The 27,726-nt window shown below is 38.7% G+C and overlaps 1 long non-coding RNA gene across 1 annotated transcript in view; it reads left to right on the top strand.

Annotated features, from left to right (window-relative positions):
* Positions 1–27,726, top strand: part of LOC125021363 — a 91,646-nt gene that overhangs the window by 39,151 nt on the left and 24,769 nt on the right. Inside the window, exon 3 of the long non-coding RNA XR_007114336.1 lies at positions 15,300–15,434. This is a non-coding gene — a long non-coding RNA (uncharacterized LOC125021363). The remainder of the gene's footprint in view (positions 1–15,299; positions 15,435–27,726) is intronic.

The raw sequence follows: 27,726 nt of genomic DNA, 5'->3' as shown, positions 1-27,726 counted from the left end.
ACACTGTGGTGGAATTTTGTCCTGCTCATCTTTGCAGAATTGTTGTAATTCAGCCACATTGGAGGGTTTACCAGCATGAACCTCCCTTTTAAAGTCATGCCACAGCATCTCAATAGGATTCAGGTCAGGACTTTGACTAGGCCACTCCAAAGTCTTCATTTTGGATTTCTTCAGCCGTTCAGAGGTGGACTTGCTGGTGTGTTTTGGATCATTGTCCTCCTGCAGAACCCGAGTTCTCTTCAGCTTGAGGTCACAAACAGATGGCCGGACTTTCTCCTTCAGGATCTTTTGGTAGACAGCAGAATACATGGTTCCAAGTCCTGAAGCAGCAAAACAGCCCCAGACCGTCACACTACCACCACCAGATGTAATGTTATTTTTCTGAAATGCTTTGTTACTTTTACACTAGCTTTAATGGGACACACCTTCCAAAAAGTTCAACTGTTGTCTCATCAGTCCACAGAATATTGTCCCAAAAGTCTTGGGGGTCACCAAGATGTTTTCTGGCCAAACTGAGACGAGCCTTTATGTTCTTTTTTTCTCAGCAGTGGTTTTGGTCTTGGAACTCCGCCATGCAGGTCATTTTAGCTCAGTGTCTTTCTTATGGTGGAGTCATGAACACTGACCTTTGAGGTAAATGAGGCCAGCAGTTCTGGATGTTGCTGTGGGGTCCTTTGTGACCTATTGGATGAGTCGTCTCTGAGCTCTTGGGGTAATTTTGGCCGGCCAGTCCTGGGAAGGTTCACCACTGTTCCATGTTTTCACCATTTGTGGATAATGGCTCTCACTGTGGTTCACTGGAGTCTAAAAGTTTCAGAATAAATGTATAACCTTTTCCAGACTGATAGATCTCAATTACTTTCTTTCTCATTAGTTCCTGAATATCTTTGGATCTCAGCATGATGTCTAGCTTTTAAAGATCTTTTGGTCTGCTTCACTTTGTCAGTCAAGTCCTGTTGAAGTGATTTCTTGATTGAGAACAGGTGTGGTAGTAATCAGGCCTGGGTGTTGCTAGAGAAAGTAAACTCAGGTGTGATAAACCACAGTTAACTTTTCCACACAGAATCATGTAGGTTTGGATTTTATTTTTTTTTAATTAATTAATTTAAAAACTGCATTTTGTGTTTTCTTGTGTTGTCTTTCTTTATCTCATTTTTTGTTTGATGATCTGAAACATTTAGGTGTGACAAACATATATATATATATAAAAAAAAGATGTTCAAGATGCTTAGTTTACTCTGACTGCCAGTTTGTGTAGGCTTGTTTTTGACAGTGGTGGTAGAATTCAGATTTTTTTGTTATATATGTAAGGATTAATGCCCGACGAGGTCTCGGACTTTACCGAACTGAATCAATAATGCTTAAACGAGTAAAAAATGCTTACTTTTATTGCCCAAGTTATAACAAAGATACTGTTTTTTTTTCTGTTATATTGTTATATAATATATATGTTATATATATATGTTAGTCACGGTCACAATAGGCCTAGGTAACTTAATGTTACGTGTCTCTCACACCGAAGGGAATACCCTCTTGGCTAAAACGGTGCACTTTACACCATAATAAAATATGTGCCACAGACTTGGCAGAGCAATATTTTTAGTGATGAGTCAGCCGTGCTGTAATGTTGTTTTTACCGTTTAAATCATAAGTTTTTCACAAGAAGCGGCTGAGCGGACTATTTAATGTTACATTATGTGATACAAAGTATAATTTCAGAAGGCCAGTGCACTTATTACAGTGTGTGTGTCCAGAGGATCATGCGAAATTTCCACAGAGTCCACAGATCGTTTCCTAAATCGTTTTTATTGCAAGAAAGATAAACTTCTGATTTCTTCAAGTTCTGATTCAGGGATACGAGGATGGTGGAAGCTGGTGTCTTTCCCACTGTTCCTGTAGCGCTTCGGCATCGCCTTGAAAACAGCATTACTTGTCTTGAACACCGTGTCGCTAATGATGTTTACGTCTCTTAAGTGGCGATTAATGCCGGCTCTCAGACTCCTAAAACTGGCAACACTTTATTCTCCTCCTTCCTTGGCCGCCCGGACAGAGTCTGTGCCTGTGTTTCTGTTGCCACGGTTACCAAAGCGTTTGAGCCAGCACAATGATTTAGAACGGTCATCAGGTAATTTGACCGGAACATCTTTATGGGTGTCCACTATCCCCTTTTAATGTACACTCCGCAGCCAATCAGAATCAAGGATTCACCTGGACCATGGTATAAACATATATATAAAAATCTGAATATGTCTGATTACTCACTCCCCAAGCCCATGTGTGTTACTTGAAAGATTTTTGAAAAAAAAAAACAGAAAGATTTTTGAAATGGGACCAGATTGGCCAACGAGTACGCAATAACACAGTTCATGGCTGATATGACTGGATTACCAACTGTGTAACAGCTGGTATGTTTACATGTACTTGATAGAGAAACCAAGTGTGTACAGTAAAGAAAGAAATGTAAGTCAAGTCCATGACAATTTAGGGCATAGTTGTAGATATCTGATATGCCCTAAATTGTCATGGACTTGACTTACATGTTTTTAACAGATGAGTTTTGTGTTGTGTGAGCTGAAGTCCTGCCTCACTAGTGGCAAGACTGGAAAATAAACCTGTGTCAGGCTTGGATCATTGTGAACCAAACCAACATCTAAGTTACCCACATCTCGTATTTGTCAGCCATGAAGTAAACTACAAACGTGTTATTTTCGATGATCACCTCTGTCCAGTTTTTCTTAATCTTCTTGCATTTAACCACAGGTTTTTCTGATCTGTGTGACTTGAAGTGGCAACTGGCATGCAACCAGATTTCAGTTTGGAGCTATTAACTTCACACCTCCAATTCTGGCATCCCACTACAACACAGCAGGATAGTATTTTGCTAACGGTAATCTCCCGAGCTAACCGCCGTGACGTAGTCCATAAATGGATCTGCAGGGTTAACATTTTCAAAACATGTACATCCACAGTGTTCAGCATATATGGAAGGGTAAAGGACAGCGAGAGGCCGACATGCACATTTTATTATTTGTGAGCTCATTTCAAAATGACACGGTGAGGCTCCAGTTCAATGCTCGCCTCCGTCCCCAGCTCCTCTTGCTATGGGCTGACTATATCAGTATAAACACCAAACTGGCAATCAGTAGCTGCTTGTTGACACCACATTTATTGCCTGCCAGGGGGATTCCAGTTGCTAGGGGATGTGTAGAGCGTGGTACTTTGAGCTTCTAAAGCAAGTATCTTTTTGTTTCCCAACTACAGTATCAGCTTATGAATATTCATTGCTATAATCTAAGTGGGAAATTGAATTGCTTGTTTGTCTCTTTTGTTTCCCATTCTTGCTGATAATTAAACCTGAAAACTGTAAAAATATACTGCACATGAAATCCTGTCGACTCATGGCAAACTTGTATGCTGCCGCCTTGCTGAGACTTTGTAAAGCAATCATTTCAATCGTATCTCATTGGCCTTGTGATGTAATGCTCCAAGCAACAAACTTCATCTATATGGATCTTCTAAGAAAACAAGAAGTGCGCTGGAAGGTCAACATTCAAAATTAAATAGGAGCCATTCAATCAAAGGCACATTTATTCACATTATCATCTTTATTGAAGAGTACAGTTATCAACATTTCTCTTTCATTTCCTTTATGGTAGCTACATTTCATAATCATCTACATGAGTTGTCCATCGTTTGCCATCATGTTCTAACAGGGCAATAAGACATAAAAGACTAGAGAGGTAGCTGCTTTTTTACTTGGCCCAGAAAAGGAGGAAAACTGCTCCAGCAAATGTTATTTACACCGAAATTGATACTTTTCCCACAGAAGTTTTTATTGATATTTATTGTACATTGGCATGTACATGTATCTTAGATCTCATGCAGATAACAAATCAAATCAAAATTCACTGCAGTCTCAACCTGTGCCTAGAATGTTCTGAATAAAAATGTTATTGTAGAAGAATAATTACCCTGTCAATCAACCCTAACCCAAAATGAACTTGGTGTGGGGATTACTACAAGAAAAGGTTCAGTCATAAATTCTGGGTACTTAAAAATGACAAGGACATTGTGTTTTCTGCTTTTAATGAGTAAACGAAACAAATAAAATCCCAGCAAGATGGCAGCATGGCAAGTACTTGTGTACTTGCCATGCCACTGAATATTTTAGAGGTTCAAGGGGCTGAGAAATGTTTAGGGTGTTATGAAAAGTGCGCTGTGAAGCTAATGAAGGTCACAGTTTAGATCTCTGGGGATCCCAACACAGGAGCTGTAAAATGAACAGAAAATGTTGTCATTCTTAGAAAAAAAACACAGCTGATAGCTGTACTTTTATCCTCAATAGTTCTGCAACGGTGGGAAGTTCTACACTACGTCGTAGCTTCACACATAAAATTTACACAGTGAGAATTCTCACACTCTTCCAATATTGGGGTGTGAATCATACACAGCCAGGGGTCTCCCTACTGCAGCAGAACTGTTCAAACTTGTTGTACATCTTCAGCGTAGCGAGCCTGCTCAGACCTTTAAGATCTGATCTGGGCTATCCCATTGCAAGTGGCCAGCTTTCAAATAAATACATCACCTGGGGCACAGTAGAATATTGTAGTCTTGGATGGATCTCTACCACTGCTCCAGAACCAAGAACAGTGCTGTTTTATGAGGTGTCATGACTTTGGTGTACACGTTAAGTTATTTTTTATTCATCTTCCCCCTACAGTTGATGGTGATTGAGGAAATATGCAACTTAACCATACTTGCCTCATGCAACAACATGACTGTATCAATAATTAACATAGAGTCACTTATACACTACATTAAATCCTTATATTTATAAATAACTAACTTAGATGTACTTATTTTTCAGCTAACTGCTCCAAGGACAGAATATTTTAAAAGCCTTTCACTACTAATGAACAGTAACTGCTTTTTCCTTCATGAGTGAACATTTATAATAGTGGTTGTGTATTTTTTTCTGAATGAATGAGGCAAAACTCCACTGTTGTAGGATTGCCCCTGTGGAGTACAGGTGGTCTTTGATGTGACTCAGGACACATTGTGTTCACACTTCCAAAGGAATGAGACACATGCAGACATAAACCAGACCACCTCCAAATGTGGTCCGATCTCTCAAATGCGTTGTCAGTGTATCCCACCTGTGTTCACACCTGTCTTTTGTGTGATTGTTGAATTGCCCTGATTTGATCTTAATACAAGGTCTGAACAGGCCCAGTAAGACCAGACTCAACTTGTCCCAATGGACTGTCGGTCTGGACACCGTTATAAAAATAAGTACAAAAATATAAAATGCTAATAAAAATCAACTAGCCAAATGCGGGTCAGTTGGTTTAGGGTCAATGACTTGACAGCATGACAGTTTGTGTGAATTTCATTTCATTTTATTTTATTTTATAAATAGTATTATATAGAGGATTACATTAGTTTTTTTTTGGATTGTTATGGCCCAAATGATTCTGTTACCTCAGCAGCGCCGTAGCAAATAGGTCAGTGACTCATGAGGTGTGTGGAGACTTTTCTATTTGAAGCGATACTTGGTAAAAGGACCTATGCTGCATAGGGCTTAACAGATATGGGATGGATAAAGAAACAGTTGCCAGCACAGGCGAAATCTTGGAAAGGTCACACTTCAGTCCTTTTCTCCACAAGTCATTTTTTTCTTTGAAAAAAGCGTGCACCTGCAAAAAAGCCACTAGTCTCGAATTAGGGTACATCCAATCTATCTTCAGATAGAGCAGCAACTCAGGAGGTGGTAAGGAGTCAGCACCTTGCTCATTGACATTTCAGCAGAGTGGATATGGGACGACAGAGGGGCTTCAATCTATGGCCTCCGGCTATGGGTCTCGTCTTTCTAATGACTGAACCCTCCGTTGCCTGGTTGCCTAGTTGATGGCTGTGCTTGAGGTATTTGTAATGAGAGGAACAAGTGAATGACTTGCACACTTGCCTTTTCTTAAGTGGCATTTACCTTTAATAGTGCTCCAGACTTTTCTGCACCAAACAAAGTTGGAGCATTTGTTAGAATGTAGGTTTCAGTCATACCCACTATGTAAGAACAAGAGACACTTACATTGAGTTTGTTCAGTGAACGACTTGCATATTCACTGACATTATATTAAAGGGGTGTTTTCTTACAGAGGAAGAACAATCCTTTTTTGTTAAAAATGCTAGATCGCTTTGGTTATAAGAACACGTTCCAGTCAGCACTTAAATATGATAACACGATTAACCATTGGTTTGCCTTTAGATGGAAGAGATTAGGTTTAAGAGCTTCTTAACTGAAACTGTGTTTTAGTTTTTTTCTTACTCTCCTTCCCTTGTTAATGCTGCATCATCATGCTAAACATAATCTGTTTGTTTCTTAATGTGACCCATTTTAACGGAATCACTGAAGTGTCTTGTGGGAGTATAGCATCTATTTATAATTCATTAAAGAAATCTTTGAATTAAATGCTTGGTGCAGACTTAGTATTTACAGTTAGTTCATTTAGAGTTGAACTGGCAGCACGAAATTGAAAATTCATGGGTGACTGCAATCAATTATGACACTGTAACATTAGCTAATAAATAGCTTGTGACATTTATTTTGTCAGTGTACTTAACTGTGGTTTCTACCAACATATATATTTTTTTCTTTTATTAATCGAATTCTCTTGTTTCACAAGCAACATTCTAGTTATGCATAGCCACAGAATTTTAGTTTTTATACTTTGTACCATTTGATCATTTTTGGATGACTGAGAAACACATCGTTAAATGAACTAATCTAACATGCTGTACAATACAAACAATGCACAAAAGGGTTAGTGTTAATGCAACAAATTTTGTAGCATAGGTCTGAAAATAAAGTTTTCAAAATAAAGCCATAGGTTTGTATTTGTTAAGGAAGAGTTTAATCCTTTGGGCAATATGCATCATAACTTTAAAGTATAAAATTAGAAGATTGATGCAATTCTCCTTTCTGCCTCTTTAATAGGGATGGGTATTGATAAGGTTTTATTGATACCAATGCCATCACTGATTGTGCTTATCGACCCAATTCTTTACTGATTCCCTTATAAATTCCTCCTATGAATTTCTGGTTTAGAAAAAGTAGGCATTCATAGTTTATAGTGCAAACAACAGAATTTTTTTGAGTTTCTACGCAAGAGAAAAGCTTGTGTAAGTAAACAAGCAGGACATTGGTCACTGGATGATGACGATGAATTGAACCACTCTGAATGCGCGTCCCCACTCTTAACTATGATACTTTTGGAGTCTCACTGATGATTTCAGTGCCATTAAATGATTTGAGTTTATAGCTGACTTGTTCATATGGTCAGAAGCATTGATGAATACCTTATCCACGTGTTCAGTTTAGGCCTGGTCAAGACAAACCAGTTTCCTGGTAAAGTACAAGAAGGAAATGGTGTCGTTACCTTTACGTTTTTATTGAGTGCTGGGGGTGTGGTTCCTTGAATGGTTCTGACTTCAGTGATCTGACGTTTTCAAGTCAGTGCACTGGCTGACTGATTCATGCCTAGGTTTGTTGTATTCTAAGTGGCTTTTAGTTGTTTTGAGCCTATTTTCCCTTCATGTTCCATATGCTAGAATGTATATATTTGAATTTTAAGCTTAAAGTAGTCTGCAGCAGTGTATTTATTATATTTGACACGTTATGTGTCTTAGAACAAAGGGCCCTTTGACATTTGTTGTGGTCGGTTGTTCTTTACTATACAATGACTATAATCTTCTTTGTTTAAAAATTGCATGGGAGATTTTGTGTTGCTTCACCTAAAACCTACTTTAGAAGTGGCAGCAGTTTCCTAGCATCTTTGTAACTATCAGTTGCTCTAATGCACTCCTATCTTGGAGCTGCGAGTGATAGGGTTCAAAGGGAATTCAGTATCCTTTTCACCTTAGCCTTGTGGTCAGCTCTTTCAGCAGATGAACTCCGTGACATGCAGCCAGCAGTATTGTTTTGGTACAGCAGGGTACCAAGTTGTGTTGCCCAGGGGAGCAGGCTTTTCATTCCAGGTACTGAAGGCTGGTTGGCCAGTGTTTATCCTTCCAGTTCAAAGAAAATGGAAAGTTGAGAAGTTTACTCAAAAAGTGTGTCTCTTGTGTATGCATTGTTTATTTCAGGCAAGAACAGCACTGGAAAACAAGCATGCTTGCGTATAAGCCTCAATACTTGTCAATGTTCTGCTGTCAGTACATGTCAGCTTTAATTATAATTTCTCTTCTCTTCTCTTCTCTTCTCTTCTCTTCTCTTCTCTTCTCTTCTCTTCTCTTCTCTTCTCTTCTCCAAAGGGGAAACAAAACATCCCTCCATCCATTAAAGTGCCCTTGCTAAACCCCAGGTGTCCCTAAAGCCCACCACCTACTGTCACAGGTGACAGTGGGTTTTATTAAGTCATATAATACATGGGATCAGTCATAGTAACAATGTCTATACCTGAGGACTAGGGTAAAGGTCACTTAGCGGCTCTGTGAATTTGTCTGTTGCAAAGATATATCATCACAAATCAGTTGTTCATTGACCTTGCACCATTAACTTTTTGGCATTTTACGTAATTAAAACGTCACGTTTTAATCATGAAATTAGGATTTAAGTTTAAATGAAATATTCCCCTCATAGTGAACTAATGAAGGGGGCCCTATCAACAAGTTAAACTGCAACGAATTAGTGGTATTTTTTTCTCAAAGTTCAGGCACACTGCTTGATAAATTGGCCAGAGGCGTAGGCCAAACACCCGACCTAATCTTGCATAGCCTTGCCTCAGGGTACTTAAAATTCAATTTAACATCACTGTTTATTGGGATTTCAAATATGGATGGTTTTAAAGCCAAGTCCAATTTCTCTAAGACCTTTGTCTGAGTTTATTGTGGTCTCAATTTAATTAGAATTTGCACTTTTCCCGAGCTAAAGACTTTTTTATTTAGCCTTTTTTTTTTCAGGGCAGGTAGGTGCCAGAGAGTGTGTTTCTTCTCGACTTACCTTTTCAAAGATCACTGAAAATACTGCAGCTCAAATATAACTCTGTTGAAAATGTTTCTGTTTGTCTTTGTTAGTAAAACATTCTTGACTTGATCTCTCCCGATACTTTCAATGGTCAGTTGTGAGCTATTTTTACACAGTGCAATGCAATTGTAGAAGGCAACACAGGTGTGTTGTCTTATGCGAATATTTCTCTTACATGTTTTATTTTTTTATTGTCTTGCCTATTAATAATTTACAGCTAATGCCAATGTTTTAGAAGCGGTGTGAAGCAGAAAATTGACTGGCCTTTCTATATTACGACAGGTGTCTAAAGCCAATTTGTTGTCCGTCACATATTTTATTGAAGGGGTGCCCATGGGAACCTCTTATCTGATGGACGCTTTCCAACAGCTTTGTGCCGACTAAAAGGGTTGGAAAAGTCAACCATTTACCTCTGCCCAGAGGTTTGGGATGACTCTTTGTTTGTGAGAGCTCAAAGGCTTAGAAAGGCCAAATGCTTATCATAGACCAAAAGACCTTTAAGGCTTTAAGGCCACCTGCTCACAATATAAAATCTGTTTTGTGACTCTGCTGCTGGTGATTAATGTCGCTGTGAGCTGACAAGAAAAACATCTACTCCATCTTCAACTTATTCTGGAGGCATCGTGCTACCTGCAGCTTCCACCTTTCTAGCCATCATTTTTATTATTAGCCCCGTGATGATCCATTCATTTTTATTGTTGTCATTTTTGAATGTTATGTTTTTATTTATGCTTACAGTTAGACCCACTACCGTTTGTGTGCTCCAACTAAGCCAGTGTTTTTGTGAATTACCTGACATGAGCTTATTACATCTCCATGAAGAGCTATTGCATATCTGTATCCCCTCCTTGATTTCAAGGTTGCTTGCTGGCATGTGTGGTATTTTTTCCTTGATCAAAGAGATATCCAGACTGCCCTCCAACCTGGTTGTCATGGGAACAGATGTCACATGACCTAAAGTGAGACAAACTTTGGATGAGAGAGGATTGGCTCTCTGGAGGGCGTCAGTCCCCCTCTCAATTCGTCTGACATGGTTACCTAGGAAACAAGGCTGTGAGACAGGAAGCTGAGACGAGATGTAAGCTCTTGTTTGTTTGGATAACAGCAAAGAATCTGCCTGTACTCCAGGCATTCTGGGGATATGCTATTAGCTTGAAGATCTTAAACATGCCATGAAATACCAATCTATGTGTCTATGTGTCTATCCGTCAGTTTGTCTGTTGGTCTATCTATTAGTCCATAGTGTTGAACAGGGGAGAGAACAGAAACAAATCCCAGGATCATGTCAGTCAACAGGAACTCCTTGTTGTTTCCCTTCAGATCAGGGCCCATAATTATTTAACATCAAACAACAAGGTTAATGGGTTAATAGGAGGGGAGGTTGTTTGATGCTCCCAGCAGCCCTACATGACTGATGCTCACATTTGATTTGGATGGCACAGAGAATGAGTCTGACAGTCTCTCAATAACAGTGACAGCCCATATACTGATGGGGGCGGTAATCAGTTTGCCTTGGGATGTTTCACAGGTCCCACTGGCTGTCAGTCATCTCAAACTCGAGTCACTGTAGGGGCCCATGTGTTATTTATTTCATGCTGGTATGGCACTGGTGCTTGTGGGTGAGATTGTTTGAGTAATCACCCAGATTTGTGTTGCATGGCAGGAGTACTCAAAGTAATTTTTTTTCTTGTCTTTTTAGATTAAATGGATTTTATGTCAGCACTGTATGCCAATCAGAAAGCATCCTGCAGTTTGAAACAATCACTGAACATAATGTCCAGAGGTATGCTAGTTTTTCCTCTGCAGCGTGCTTCTTCATGCTGTGGGCCGTTAGGCCACTTACCTATCTAGTATACATCATTTATTATATTTTCTTTTGTGTGATGATCAGAACAAGAATAAACAGAAGATCACATCCCTTATTCATCTCTCCTCCTTTCATCAAGAAACATGAACTTACTCCGCAGTGAGCCATCAAATGAAAGATCCAATATTGTATCATACCAATGCGCTGCTGCGTGCAAGCACAAGTTCAATAATCAGTGACCCAGTTATTTTAATTGCTTACCCAGAAACAATAAATAGCACAATGTTGTTCTTGCACCAACATCTTATGCCATAAATATGGAGGGTCTCCCCATTAACTAGCATGTGATCAAGGCATTCTCTCATACAAAATCATGAAAGAGAATATTTAAACAGCCTAATATCCAGAACTATGTTCTATGTAAAAACAAAAGTGAAGAATCTAAGGAATAATTTAAACACTTTCTGACCTGATAAAAGAAGAAACAAACCTATCCAGGATTTTCAGTAACCCTGTAATGTTAAACCCTGCTACAGCATAAACCGGCATTCTTGGTGACGGTTCATCCTCAGCACAATATTTAGTCTAAATGGCAATGGATTATAGTTGGAGAAGCAAATTTGTGAGCTCTTTTGTTCAGTTGTCAGCTTTGCAAAACTGAGGGACATCCTGCTTTAGCAGCTGAATGTACTCTGTCACTCCTAACCACTCCCACGTTTAACAAACAATATAAGATGTTGCCGCAAACAGGTTGATATAGACATTTCAATGTGTCAGTTCCTACTGCCAGCTAATTATGTGATAGAACTGCCTTCTCTGCTGCGCCGAGCAGTCTTCTCAGTCAGTTTAGCCTTCGGACAGAGGCATTACAGTGTGGTTTTAGTACCAATTTCTTCAATCCGTCAGTAGGCATTTGACTGAGGCCTCCCGTTGTAGCGCTTCACTTTTGGTTTTAGTCATTTTTGCCCTTCGCCAAACTTTAAGGTGATTGCCTTGTCTCTGGTTAATGTACAAGAAGATACTTTTTGTTTTTCCATTGAAAAACCAACACGACCCCATCCATGCAGTTATTTTGTAATATACTTTTAAGGAACTCTGCTAAAATGTTGATGTGGAAGGTTGAATTACTGTGGACGCATAATTATTTTTATAAGGAAGTCTGTCTTCATTTGGGAAGAACACAGCAAGAACACTGGTATTCAGTGTTATGGTTTGGTAGGATGATAAAAAGTAAAGTTCTTATATGTAATTGCTGTGTAGTTTTTAAAAATATGTTACTATAAGCATAGCTTGCTGTAAGATTTTATTCACTTGTGACTAATCATGACATTAATCAGCGCCAAGGTGAATGGTGCAATTTAGCAAAGATGGAATTTAGGACATGTTGTAGCATATTGACAGTTATTAAATGGCTTTCACTAAAAGTTTTCATGAGTATTTCTCCGTCTCAAGGGACGGATGTGCTATCATCAGATCAAAATTTCAATATGTTCAATATTTAGAAAGCAGAAAACATTTTAAGCAGCCTTAGGCTACTGACTCACATTCTTACCTGCTGTTAATGATTTATTGAGATCATCATTCACTCTCAGATATTTTATTGAAGCTTACTGGTGGTATCCTTCAACCCGATGTGTCATTTTTAAAAATAGCAGCTGATGCGGCTGGTGTTTGGATTTGGTTTTCAGACTTGAGGGTATTTTGTATGGACATGTGAGTTATTTTCCCCCATTGGAATCTGGAGAGATTTGTTCATAAATCTCCCTAAAAATGATTTACATGAACAGGCAGTGCCGACAGTACTTGGATGTCGCACTAGCCATGGCTTTGTGGCTGGAAGTGCAGTGTGTATCCATAAGTATTGCAAGATTTGACAATACTAATATTCCCAACCATTAGTTCACTTCACTGTGACCAAAAACACGAATGCACACACTGAATGCACAATCAAACATGTTCATGTCAGTCCACTTTATTGAATGCTCTGACACAGCCCGTACAAGGTTTGAAAGCAAAACAGCCACATGCAATGAACCCTTTGCTCTGTGTACCTCCATACTTGCTTCTCTTGGATTGTTTTTGTAAAGCAGCAGCGTGAACACAGAGTTCACTAGACCTTAAAGGGAACAGTGCAGTTTTTCTCTCAGTCTCCACCAAATGAACTGTGCATGAAATGGTAGGCAGGGAAAGTTCAGTGGGAAAATATGAACTCTCATGGTGATATGACATGCCTTGAGCAGTCAATAAGTGTGAGGATCTCAACTGCTTGAAGAGCAACATGACCTTGTGTAAAAGCACATTCCACAGTCCAAAGTGTTACATGCATACTTTAGTGAATTACGCCTATTGATTGACTCCATTGGTTTGTTCATAGCATGAATTTACAAACAAGAACCAACAGAGGATTCAAAGCCATCTTCTCTGAAGATCAAATACCTCATGCTTCAACTTAATATAATCTAACCCATAATTAAACTATCAGCTGATCAGCTGAGGAATGAACAGCCTATTTAAGTTCAATTGTTGTTTTTAATAAATTGCCTGCTCAAAAATTTTCGACTCTTGCTCCCATTTCCACTTTCTGCATTTAGAAGTTCTATTTAGAACCATCTTAAGATCCAACAGAAATGTAAAATGTAAATTCCAATTGAAGATTCTTCCTTTTGAGTGCAGCTAGAACAGATGGTTGCGTCGGTGGCCAATGATGGAAATGAACAGGCTTCTCCTAGTCTTTAACTTTGTAAAACTAATGTCCAGTAACATCCAGTAGCAATTCAAAACATGCCTCCTTTAATTGCTTTTATAATCGGCTCCTATTTCCCTGTCATTTTCCACTTCAAGTTGGGCCAACCAATCCAATGACATCACGTCCAGCAACACAACAGCAATGGTTGTGCCCTGTGTTTTAACAGTGAAACTTAAATGGCAGGATTTTGAAATCCTTTTGCCATAAGTGTTAAAACATAATTAATCTTTTTAGTATGAGAGACCTTCTTTAAATTATCATAACTACATTTAGCGTTGATAAAATGTCAAAATAAAATGTTTATTATAATCTTAATTGTTTTGTCTTAACATAAAATACATTTTAAAACAGTAGAAGATTAAAGTTATTCAGAAGCTACATACGTATAACCAATACAATGACTGGCTGTAATTAAAGTCCACTCGGACATCATTCAGCAACAGTCCTCAAAACTCAGGTGTTAGGAATTTATAACTTCACAAAACTAATGAGCAAAGGTACGTAAACACAAACGAATTGTAAACATACTAGTACATGTTTGTTTTTTTTTACAGCTCAAAGGTTCAGTCCATTTTGTTTTGTGCATATGCTTCAGCAAAAGAACTAACAATGCAAAGATAACAAAAATCTGCCTTTCCAGACTTTATCGGACATAACTGACATTTGCAACCTTCATCATGCTCCCTCCAGGCCCTGTGTAAATGAGTCAGCATCTGGATTGTGGCCTGTGACATTTAGACAGTTGGAGCAATTTCACTCGCCATTAAAACACTGGTAGTTGCTCTAAATCTCCAAAATGAATGTAGGCATGTAGAATTTGAAGCAGTAAAACAATGAATAATATGATAATTACCACACCAGATAAAACATTAATTGTCACCATTAGAACGTTGGAAATGTATTTCTTTTAAAAATGCTGATCATGTAAACATGAATGGTGATCATTAAGGTTGGTCTGGTGGAACAGTTGTAACAGCTGCTTGTTGGTGTAAAGATTTGATGAGCAGTTGCACTGCCAGCTGTTTAAGACCTGACAACTTGTTTGCAGTTTTCTTTGTTTTTTTTTTTTTTTTTTTTTTTTTTTGAAAAAGTGCAGAAATTGAATAATATCAGATAATATGTAATATGTTACTGGTATGCTTTGTTGAGCACTATGAGCTTTCAAAATTCACAGTGTGTAGTGGGGATATTGATACAATATTTATATTACATGGGTGCACAGACATGCATTTGACGGGGTTATAATCAATTTTGCCGGTGCATCCCATCGTAATGATAACATCATCAAGTTCATGGTAATTATAGCTGTAGGCCCTTCATTGATCCCTGGCCATAAAGTGTGATCCCCTTTCAGCTGCAGAATAATAGCCAAACCTTTAACCTGTACTTGAATCAATAAACCTGCTGTATTCCACCTCCACTGTCGACGAGCGCCGCAATTGGGCACCATGTAGACATAGTGTCCGTGCAACAATTTCATCGTCTTCTCCGGAAACCTAATGCACTAGAAACAAAACAAAGTGCAGTGTCGGATTTGTGATGAGCTGATTGTGCTTAATATTAATTACATTCAGAAAACCAAGAAAATTGTGAGTATGGATAAATAATTCATGTTTGTTTTTGAACCAGCCGTGCGAAACTGGCATTTGCTAAATAATGTATGATTGCGTGTCTCTGATAATAGGGTTTGCATTAGAAGTAATACGCTTTCCTTCACTCCACAGGGCAGATCCTTGCCTGGCCGGGTTATTGTGCAAAAATTGATTTTCCTAAAACCCTGTGTGCCAGAAGACATTAGTCAGCGTTGTCTGGGAGCCGGTGCGGTACATGAGAAAGGGAACCGCATGTTACAGAAGAAGGTGAGAGGTATTTTTTAATCTCACATATGTAGCCTTGGTGAATTTGATTATTCCCATAATGAAGAGTAAGTGCTGAACAAATAGATCCATTAGATTCAGTGTATACAACCATAAGCAATCACGAGTAATCTACATTTTGAATTAAAGTAAGGACCTTCATTGAATATGGATTATAAACTATATATTAACATCCAAATGAGATTTCCTGGTGCTAAGTGGCAAGAACATGAACCTTTAACAATTAGTATTTAAGATATCCCCTGCTCACTGAAGCTTGAAGGCAAAGTGTGAAGCACATATAAATCACCAAAGTGTGTGTAATTTCAGCAAGAGCTGAAAGAATTACTTTAATGAGTGTTTAAACAAAGCAAGGAATTAATATGATGTGCATGCATTCATACTTGTAGTCTCAATGGAAAATAAAACTGTCCTCTGATTGAAGGAATAATTGTGGGTATAAAGTGGGGTTAATATACAGCAGTGCTACTAATCATCGCTGGAATAATAATGCGGAAAACTGTAGGTATATTTATTAAACCAAATAGTCTGACATGTCTAAATGTTGTTTTTTTTTTTATTGTGACATTCTGCAAAAAAACCTGAGATACTTTAGACTGAACAGAGACCCAGAGAATAATAGGTTTTATGATATTTTTAGGCGCTCTGATACAAACAACATAACAACGCATTGATCGTATTTGTCACACAGACGAGAGACTGACAGAAACAGACTTCTGTCAAAACCTGGTTTCATGATATGTCATGCTGAAATTCACAATTACAAACGCATCGACGTGGCACTGCTTCGTTTTTCCTATTTACTATTCAAAGCTGAGATTAATCACATGGATGAAAATAATAACTAAACCTAATCATAGACTTCTGCTTCTTTCTCAGCAATAATTACAGTCAGACTGGCTGCCCTGCTATATGACTTATGACAGAACATGATGGATATTAATGGATTTTGTAATTGGTGCATATGCTTATGAAAATGTCTGGCTCTGACAATATATATATATATATATATATATATATATATATATATATATATATATATGAAAGATGTCAGGAAAGCAAGATTTGCTCCAGGAATGACCAACAGCGGATGGCACAAAGACTGCTAGTAACTCGGAAAGATCAACTTTCAGATTCAGTGCATGTCCGTGCAATGTTACCAGATCTGAGCCTGAAATGTCAGCGTCAAGCCAGCACTCTATGAATTTGCACTTTCAGTAACATTTATGAACAGATTCCTAAAACAAGGAAACTAAAAAATAAAACATGATACCAGATATTTGCTATTTGTCAGTACAAGTAGTGTCATAATAAACTAATATCCTAAATAGCACACGCTAAAGTAATAATGGTTGCTGTCTTATGGTGTTAATCTTTGTAAATGCTCTGTGTGGAACACTTCAAGATATGAACATTTTGACACAAGGTTTTAAATACTAATTTACCAAGTGAAACTATTTGTATGCTAATCCCAAGGCCTGTCTCAGTTGTGTAGATTAGTTCAAGGTGTTCCTGCTTCTTACTTTCAAAATGCTCTGTTGTCTATATTACATAATAGCTTTCCATGGGCCATAATGTTCCCTCATTGTCCACTTCACAGTGACATATCTGTGTTGATAATGTTTTGACCACAGACTGATGTGCACTTGTGCTACAACCAAAAATTTTGAATCTTCTTGATTGTAAAATATTATTCTTATTTATATTGTTCTTTTTGTTATGTATTTTACTCAGAGCATAAGGCGTTATTTCGAGTTTTCCTATGGGCACAAGCAGGCACCATAATGCTAGGTAACAGCCTGCAATTGACGACAAAGATTGATTGACTGGATCTTGTCCAAGTGCTGGGATTAACACACAGTATGTGTCCCAAAATGAATCATATGCCTTGTCAGACCTCCCTCACTACTATTGTGAAAAAATAAAAAAAAGACGACAGAAAAGCGAAGTAAATGTGCCAAAAAGTTGTGTTTGAGGATTTCAGCCTGCAGCTGTTACTTCCAATTACTTTTCAAGCTAAAATGGTCATTCCGTTGGAGCAGAGCCCACTGAAGAGTCAACAGACTCGTGGTAGTTACCGCAAAATGTGGGAAAACAATGCTGCAACATTTCAGAAAACTGAAAGGACTGCACAAATGTTTACCACATCAGATACCAGGTAGTCCACATCCCCAGGACAGCTTCTCCAGGCATGTGACACACCTTTTTTCTAATCAAATTCATCGTAGGTGCATGATAGACTGAAGGGAAACAGTTTTAATAATCTTCCCGGCCCGCTTCGTGCTGACTAGCTTACTGAAAACGACCCAACAGAGAATGATGGTTAGTGAGCAAGAGAGTGATAGGTAGTTAATGAGTGATGGAGAGTGAGAAGCTTTGAGGGAGTTGAGGATTGTTTTTTTTTTGTTGTTGTTGTTGTTGTTTTTTCGTTGAGGTGAGCAGTTGCGTGACAGTTAGACAGGAGACAGAGGCAGACAAAGTCAGACTGAGAGAGGCATAGAGAGAAGGAATGAGTGGAAGCAGAGGTAGGTGGAGGAGCAGTCAGGTTGTTCACACTGGCAAAATGGATTACTGGAATAGTGTGAAAGGTGCTGGATTTGTAACTCCATAACTACTATCCTGAGGCATCACCACCAGCAAGGAAAGATATGAAATAAAGAGGATGGCGGACACCTGCACGGACTTCAAAATAGGCGCTCCTTAGATAATTCTCTGCCATGGTTGCACTCAAATAATGTAATATATTTAATACACCAAATGGAGGAGTGAAAAATGTCTAAATGTATTGTCAAAAAAGCATCATTGCAGCCATTTTGGAAGTCAGACAGTGTAATAGCAAGAAGTTACCATTGGTTTGGTTTACAAGTTGACCTGTTCTGGGTTCTGTGGGTTGAGTGGAGGGTCTCTGCTGATCATCCCAGTGATAGTTGATCAGTTTGGGATCTAGTGAATTTTGAGGCCAGGTCAACACCTTGTGCTGTGCTTCAGGTTCGTTCATAAACTGTTTTTGTGCGTGTGTGTGTGTTTGTGTCAGGCTGCGTCCTGCTGGTAATGGCTGCTGCCATCAAGTCAATATATATAAAGGAAACAAAGAGACATTTTGTGAACTGTAGCTGTCGCCTTTTATTCTAAGGTGGCTGACATCCATTAATACCACCGGCACCCTGTGGCGTCACCCACAGCATTCATGAAGAGTAGGTCTGAGGCACAGTGTGGGAGCTCTGTCTGTGTCCATCTTGTCAGTGCCTGACTCCACACAACTTGTGGCTACTTCAGAAATTGGCAAATATTTGGAGTTTTAGTAGAGCTGAGGTGGATGGCTGATACTTAGGCAGACAGTAGCCACTTGTGTGTGCAGCCGCTCATCACTCGAAGCTTAACTTAAAGCCCTGATATAAAATATATAATATTATATAATATAGTCATTTAAATATAAAAAATACCCCCATACAGTTATCATGAATGGGCAAGTTGGTTATGGAGACCAAAACTGACTTTGTAGCAGGCGTTAAACATAATTTACTTCTGCTGTACATTTTCACTTTGATAGCCTCCCTCAAGTGGTCATTGAAGGAACTGGAGTTTGTGGCACTTCTTTGTTGCCTCTACATTAGTGTCTAAACAATCAAATTATCAGAAAGTAGGAGTGTAACAATACATTAGGGGTGAGCGATATGGCAAAAATATCATATCACGATTTTTAAAAAATAAAATCACGATTTCGATTTTGTCATGATCGTATATTGAAAAATGAAAAACAGACAATTTAGTCCAAAGAACCTTTCTTAATAGATTTTTATTTTAAGTAGTCGCAGTTTTGCCTGCATGTGCAAACAATCAAGTTTAAGGTAAACAACAACAACATTCTAATAAAGTGCACTCTTGCAAAAGTAGTAACAGAAAGTTTTGTACCGTCTTGAAAGGTACCATATCTTTTGCAAGATAAAAAGTAACTGCTTCTATTACCTCTTTCCATCGCTTGCTTGACTTGTCATACGGAGTGCCTTTGTTAAACGCCTGTGTTAATGTGGACTGTTTTGGTCTTGCGCTAGCTGCTGCCTCCGCCTGCGGTACCCGCCCCGGGCCCCTCGCTGTTTGGCTCTCAGCATATTGTTTAGGATGCTTCCTCTTCAAATGAATGAACAGGTTTGACGTGCGAACCTGTTCTGCGCTTCAGCAGTTGAGGAAAAGCCAAACCAATTCCATATAATGGAATTTTTTTTTAGTGACCAACTCTGTTTGACTTTCAGCCATGGCTCTCCATGCGGCTACCGCTACACACATAAACAAGGAGGCGGGTAAGAAAGCGCATCACTTCTGGTGCGTCGGTGCATCAGCATAGAAATGCAATTTATAGAATGTGCCCTAGACGATCCCACGATCTCTGCAGTTTGACAGATCATCTTCACATTGTAATCGTTCACAATTTAATATCGTCATATCGCCCACCCCTACGATACATGTATTGTACTGAAACATTACAGGAATGTGCATGGGTGAATTCCCAGAAGAATGGAAGTTGTGCGTGTTTGTTTTCCACCTGCCACTACACATGCAGCCCATGGGCGTTATGGCCACCGCTAGCGATAAGCCAGAGCTTCTAGACCCTCCCTTGTTGCTAAAGTCTTCTGCTTTGGAGCATTTCCTGGTTAAAATATTGCAACGGGCAAAGTGGATAAAACGTGCAGTGGCAGTGTGAGATTAGGTACATTTCTGGCAACACCACAAACATGCTAACTCACCAGAAATGGCACTACCCGTCGATGAATATCACTGCTACAAAAAAATAAAAATAAAATAATAATAACAATAATAATAATGATAATAAAACACCTCAGTGCAAACGCAGCTGACTTAAGCATTCAAGCAGCATCTCTCTACTAATTCAGATCGGGCCAAAGTTGAACCTTCTAGCAAAACATATAAAGGTTGAATAAAACTGAGCTACATGCTGTTAGTGCTGCACTTGTTGAAAAGTTTTGTCAGAAGCTGTTAGGGAATGTGAGGAATTTATTTTTATAATATTTTATGTACTTTTTGTTTACTTGGGAATATTGTATTTATTGGAAGCTTATTTTATATATTTTTTTCTTTATTTTAGAATCATTTATTTAACTTCATTTTTTCACATGGTGCACCTTATGAACAGAGACTAGACTTTTATAACAAGGCAGAGTGAAAACTGTATTGTCATTTTCCATTACATAGTTATTGCTGTGCTGACTTTAAAGGTCAACTTTCTTTTTTTGTAAGCTGCAGTCCATTGAACAGGGGCTATGTTCTCCCTACCATTCTTAAAGTTCATATTGAAAAATTGACTTGCACAATCCAATAGGATGCTCTTTATTTCCTTAAGATATATTCAGCCACATGTAAAAATGTGGGCACATTTCTTTACTGAAAACGTATTTACAACTTGTGCAGCTGACAGGCATAAGGCAAATAGCTGTGCATAGATGGATTTCACCTCTAATTCAAATTTTGTCTCTTTAATACAATGTTAGTAAGCAAATGAAATAATGGCTACAACTCCGATACATTGGGAAGAAATTATGATGGTACACTACCTTAAAGGACCTGTCAAAACAAAAGACAGATCTTCAGACTTAGGACATTTGTGTGAGTGGGTGGCAATATATCACTTGATGCTCCTGAAACTTGTACTTCTTGTATGCAAACAGAGGTATAGTCGATCATATACTGCAGAGAAGTATATGATGATATATGGTGAAGTGAGATGCCAATAAAAAGTTTCTCTAAGATCCTGGACTATTACAATATCTGAGATGACATTCATTCTTGGGAAAAATACCTAATACCAAAGGAAGTGGTCCTTTTTTTGCACCACGGACCGGTTTAATGTCAGACAATATTTTCACAGACAGACCTTTAAGGTGTGGTGGATAAATACAACACAATGTAATGACCGGCATAAAAACTGATATTTTCTAAACATAATGATAAACGTGAATCCGCTGTGTATGCAACTTTATTAGCTGGTAACTTTGCGCCAACATCGTAACATGAGTAACGGCCTCTCAGCCCTGCACCCTCTGGTTGTAATAGTAAAGGTTAAACATGCCTTCAACATAAGACCCACCACAAAAACAAATATAAAGTGCATGAAAAATACAACTCACCATAACGCTAAATCAGTGGGAGCCCTGAGCTTGTTTCTCTGCAATGAGACCGTCCCATCTAGGGGTAATGGGAGACATTAGCCTGCGCAAAGAAACTTTCCAAAGACATTTGTTTTTTGTTCATTTTGCTAGCTTGGGGGTTTCAATTAAGCGGTAATGGATTTTGTTACCGGCGGGAACGGCCCCTTTAAGAAGGTAGCCATGTGACTGAGGCAAGCATCTTGACCTGCGTCAAGAGTGAGTCATAGGCAGATGTGGCGATAGAGAATCCAGTAATTTTCCAAAATAAAATATTGTTCAGAATCAGATACTAAATAAAACGGAAATAATGTAAGCTATGTATTCTTTGACCCACGGTCCACGGGCTGGGGGTGGGGGACCACTGGTCTAAAGTAACATTGTGTCATTAAGTACTGAAAGGTTCCAAATGCAACTACATTACATTAGTTGAAGCATTGCCAGCATTGGTGTTTTCACGTACAAAGTCTTGATGTCCGAAAATGGAAAGTTGACACTAATTTTAAGTAGTTAGGGTTATGACCTTTTGTGCAAAAGCAAAATGTGGATTTTAGATCTAACAAATTGCAGTCACATATGCTGGTGCATGTCTCACCTGACACTGGATAAGAGTATACAAGCAACCTTTGGGAAGCATGATTTTGTGTCGTATAGTCTGAGATATTTTAAGTACACATTTGACAAGCCAAAGAGTGCAGAGTGGTAAAGAGTGGTAATCACTCCACAACTGCCTTTTACACAGCAGACATGATTTTAATTTATAGCCAGTATGTATCTGTTAGCATGAGTAATGGCTGCTTCCCCTGTCAAGTACAGTAGTTGTCCGTGCCTTCAAAGATTTACAGTCGATGCCTGGCAGTTAGCAGTGCTCTACATTGATATGATACATAGTCTGGCTCAAGTAAGGCACGTAAGTAATTTGTTGTCAAAATATATTATTGGTTCATCACTGGACAGTGTGTCTTATATTGAAGTGTACACTAAATTAAATTGTAGGGACGTTTCATTGATGTGATCTTGCTTCTCACTCTTCTACAGATTTTTTCCACATGCCACGTATGCAGACCAGTTAAATACTCCCACGTCAATTAGTGTTATTGCCCAAACTATACTGTGTATTTTGAACAGACACACAAAAGCATCAAAGAACTTGCCGCACTGAAGGCCGAGTGTGACATTGCCTCACTTCTCCTGAGTTTGGATCGGGAAATTACATTTGAGCGCACTACAAAGACTACCACCAATGGCCAGCTGGTACATACCTTCTACGCAGGCATGAAAGGAAATAACTTTTCATACCGGCAGGTCGCTGTAGTCTGTATGCGTTACTCAAAAAGATCTAGGATAAACTGAGAGGATACAAAGCTAAGAAAAGCTACAAAGGCACAGATGTGACTTCTGAAGTGTTAGTCCACAGTGTACTCATTGTAGATGGTCATGTTGTGAAAATGTTTGCATAGTGGAAAGTTCCGATGGGATAAAAATGAATAATGAGAAGAGTGTCACGGTAAACCAAGCGCTTATCAGTGCTAAGACATTTTCTCATTAAAATAGTAAAAAGAGTCACATACCTGAAATAATTATCTGACAAAACCCGACTCTTTTTCCATCCCTCCAAGATTCACGTTGACATGCTGACTGCTGTGCTGTAACTGAAGTCTAAAGCGTGTGACATATTTTAAGAAGAGATCCTTGTTTTGTGCAGTCTGTTCTTCAGAAAATCACAGTGCTGTAACAAGACCATAATATAGCAGAGCTTGTAAAGAGTCACGGAGCCTGTGCCATCGTCTCACCGTAGAGTTTTTTTCTTTTAAATGCACAGACATGCAGGTGTAATTCATAGCAGCAGAACTTAATTGAGTAGTTTACAGTGGAATGTGTGGGTGCAGAGTTGTGTAGGAGGTTTCAGGAGGAATGTTGCTCCGCTGGAGTTAACCATGGCCCCCCGACCACCACCGCAATCGATTCTTTATCTTCACTCTTTCTCATTGTCCACATTGACTTTACTCCACATCATTTCTTTCCATCTATTTCTTCCTCTGAATGTCCCTTTCTTCCTCCTTTTTCTTCTCACTTCTTTTTAATTCCCTGCTCCTACTCTGCATGTTGTATTTTCCTAAAATGTGAAGCAGTCTTAAATGGCTGTTGGGGTCCAACAAGCCATTATCGTAAAGTACAACAATCAGCTGAGGCAGTGTACCTGAACATGGTTGTTTTTTGAGAAGAAGACTTTGCACTCCTACTTCTTCCATTCTTCTCATATTAAAAGCATTTAATCGCAGAGCAGGCCCTTCTCTTTTTCTCGTCTTTCCTCTCGGTAAGCCATTTCCTTTTTGAGCCTTTCTACTTGAGTGCCACAAGTGCTTTTCCATTGTTGTTCATTTGCTCTTCATCTGCTTGTGTTTTTAAGTGAGCAAGTTCAGGGTCTACATCGGCTTTACTATAAGCTCTTCATTTTCCATTTTCTTATGACCATTTTGTGGTGCTCCTCTATTTATTGTAGCTCATCCTGGAGATGAAACTATAGTTATTTTTTCATCTATAGTTTTATATTTTTTTCCAGATATAGATTTTGTGACTTATTGAGAACAAATAAAAAAAAAAAGTGCTCCAAATGATTGAAAGTGCTATTTAAATAATTAATTAAATAAAGTTTAAATTTGAGTTTGTGATTATATTTTGATTACAATGACTAATCAGACCAAAGAAATGAGACAAATATCAAAATGTTATCAGGTTCCTTGAGCTGAATCTACTGTCCACATCGGCTCACTGGAGATTTAGAAGAGGGGGCATGGATGGATGTCACTCCTGAGACTAGTTTCAGAGCACTGATGCTGTGTACTGTAATATTAGTTCCTGTGTATATATGTATGCATGTATATATGTATATATGTACATATATATATATATATATATATTGCAGTTTCTTTTCACCAGGACAGTAACATTTTAGCCTCTGTGATGATTACAATGGCTGTAGCATTGTTGTCTCATTCTGTGGTCATTTTACAGTTAAGATTTCTAGAACTGGTTCAGTAACATCCATATTTACTGACTTATTGTTGTTTATTCAGTACTATACACTTCTGATAAGGTAGAAGAATGTTTTTTTTGTGTGCTTTTTTTGTGCTTTTTTTTAAAAAAAAAATCTCATTCTGGTCCGGTGATGGGGTCAAGCAAAATAAGTTTGTCTCGTACACAAAGCAGCCGTGTTTGACTGCAAATTTATTTCATTTCATTTTCTTCACCTTTGTGTATCTCCTCTGCTCTTTTAGTTTTCTGTTTGCCATGTGTGCTACCATGGGACAGTAGGCTGACCAATTAGCCTGTTTCTGCTAACTGATACAGCATCCTTACGTCCTTGTGTAAGAACCTCTGTTAATTAACATATTTTAGTATTTAGTGCTAATGCTCGTGGCTTGAGCTTCAGAAGCTGCTCTACCGATACGATGAACGGTTTCTGAGGCAATGAGGCAACCATGAGACTGATGTGTTTGTCAATTGATTGTCAGTTGATTGTTGCAGCTGTTGCACTGCAGTCTGGGATTTGTAGTATCAATGGTGCGCACGCAAAATACTGCAGGCCAATTCTGATAGATAATTCAATATAATTAGCCTTAAGATTTGTGCCATATGGAGACACGGTTTGACCCAAATTGGCTGTCAGAGAGGGTTAGGGTTAGTAGCCAAGTATTCCCCCTGAACAAAACTGATATTGGGATGAGTATGGATAGATGGATGGATAGATGGAAAGATGAATGGATAGATGGATAGATAGATGGAGAAACACTGAATCCAGAAACACTGTAACATTTGCAAACTTGTCCTTGCTCTGTGGCAAACACACTAGTAATGATTCTACTGTTCCTAAATTACCTAAAATCTAGTTTGGAAATTCTGCACTGCTGTATAATGGTGGTACTATATTGCATATGAAGTTCCTTTCTTCTGTTGAATCTTTTATTAGGCTTCAGTGTTCTTGTCAAGTAACACACATGTGCTGCAGTGTTATTATCACACCATGCTATGCTTTCTAATGAGCTTCTGCATCTACCAGTGCAGTTGATGCATTACACGAGTGGACATACTTGTCTGTATATACCTGAGCCACCATTCATCATTTCCCCAAAAAAGAATGTTCCACAATTTATTTTTGCATTATATAAACATGATATAAAATGAATCATGTATGGTGAGTGACCCTGTGTCCCACTGAAAGTCGTATGTTTAATATATTTGTTTTTGTACGAATGATGGTGTCAGTTCCATCAGTGCCTGATGGGTTCAGACATTGGGGCCATTTAACTGGCCTTCTCTCTTGTATGGTGCAGAAACATGGACCACCTACAGCCGACATGTAAGCGTCCTGGAGTCTTACCTTCAGAGGTGCCTACCCAGAATCCTGAACATCTCCTGGAAAGCCCAGTAGAGGTGGCTGGAAGGAGCACACACCAACAGCATTGCCGCCATCATGGCACCATCACACACTTGTACCAAAGCAGGTCCTTTATTCAGAGTTAAGGACTAGTCAGTGAGCTCCTGGAGGTCAGAAAAATAGACTCAAGGACTATATTCCAATCAACATAAAGAAGTTCCATGTAGACAGCATTTCCTGGGAAGACCTACCTAAAAACAGAAGTACTTGGAAGAACACGCTACGTGAGGGGGCCACAATTCATAAAGAAGATCCAGAGCTAAGCGACAGCAAAACAGGCTTGTGATGATGCCGATGATGACGACGCTGAATACTATACATGACCTTTATAATTAATCAATCACAGGACATGTGACGCAGTTATAAATGTGCTCAGGTCTTACTACTTCACTCCTACTCATCAATCAAAAACTAAAAAGTTTGCAATAATGCATGGAGTAAGTGAACATATTGGTCCAGACGCTCACAAAATGATGGAAAAAGTCTAGTTATTTCCTACCTTATTAAAACAACAATTGTTTGTTTTATTGTTGCACAGATATTGCCAAATCAACATACCACAGGTCATATTGTGCAATATATATTGGATATTACATAATAACACAAATACAGACCATTTCTTGCTACTGGTAGTCCTTTATGTTGTAACATACCTTGTGGTGACGACCTGCTCACACTGTACTTGAATAGAATAATGCTATACATTGACTACAAGCTTGTGGGCTTGTTTTATAGAAGCATTGTTTTCACTCACATTCAGTCTGGGGAATTTAACAACATACACTTGTGTGGGCAAAGAGATAAATTGATAGTCTGCTTTCCTGCCATTTTCGTGCCATGACTAGTGTACAAAAATGCCAAAAGATAAAAGATTGTCTTGAGCCATAAAACATCAGACACCACCAACAACAATGCACAGCATTGTTCATCTCAAAGAGAAGAGAGATCAGAATTAGACTTTCAGCTTCCACGTCAGAGCAAAGTTTCAGCGTACACTCTGAACTTTAAAATGAACATGGACTATTGATTTCTGAACCCCCCATTGCAAAATGTAATACCTCACACGGAAGGCATTTTTAGCATCCGTCTTCCTCTTCCTTTTTTTCTTCCTCTATTTGTTATTTATTTAATTATTTATTTATTTTTTAAGAATGATATCTTGATGCAATATAGCCATGGCATATTAAAATAAGGACACTAGATGTTTAAGGCTGCTATTTACTAAGCACGGTCCTTTCACAGGTAAAGCTTCATGCCAACAGGATACAGTTTTACTTACGAACTGAATGCAGTCATCAGTTCGTGACATTCGGTTCATAAATATGGGAGGCAGTTTTGCAATATGAAGGGTGAAGACGTGCATCACATTGCTGACAGTGCTAGCCAACGGCTGCACTCTCGATAGTTAAGCTGCTGACAACAAACCTACAAAAATGAGATATGAGAGTAGTGTATAAATCCAGGCCCGATGCAGAAAGCCAGCATGTAGCTGGGGGTAGCAGATCTGTATATATGCTTCTCTCTAGACTTCCAGGGTACTTTAGGTGGGTGTAGGCCATGTACCTGCCTATACTCATTTCTACACCTCTGGTCATTCCCTGTCTGCAGTGTAGTTTCAGTGGTTACTGCCTTGTCAAACTCCTACTGCCCAACATGGGTAGAAAGATAAAATGGCAGT

Source organism: Mugil cephalus, chromosome 15, assembly GCF_022458985.1.
Source record: "Mugil cephalus isolate CIBA_MC_2020 chromosome 15, CIBA_Mcephalus_1.1, whole genome shotgun sequence".
Lineage (NCBI taxonomy): Eukaryota > Metazoa > Chordata > Actinopteri > Mugiliformes > Mugilidae > Mugil > Mugil cephalus.
This window is presented reverse-complemented; position numbering and strand designations above follow the sequence as displayed.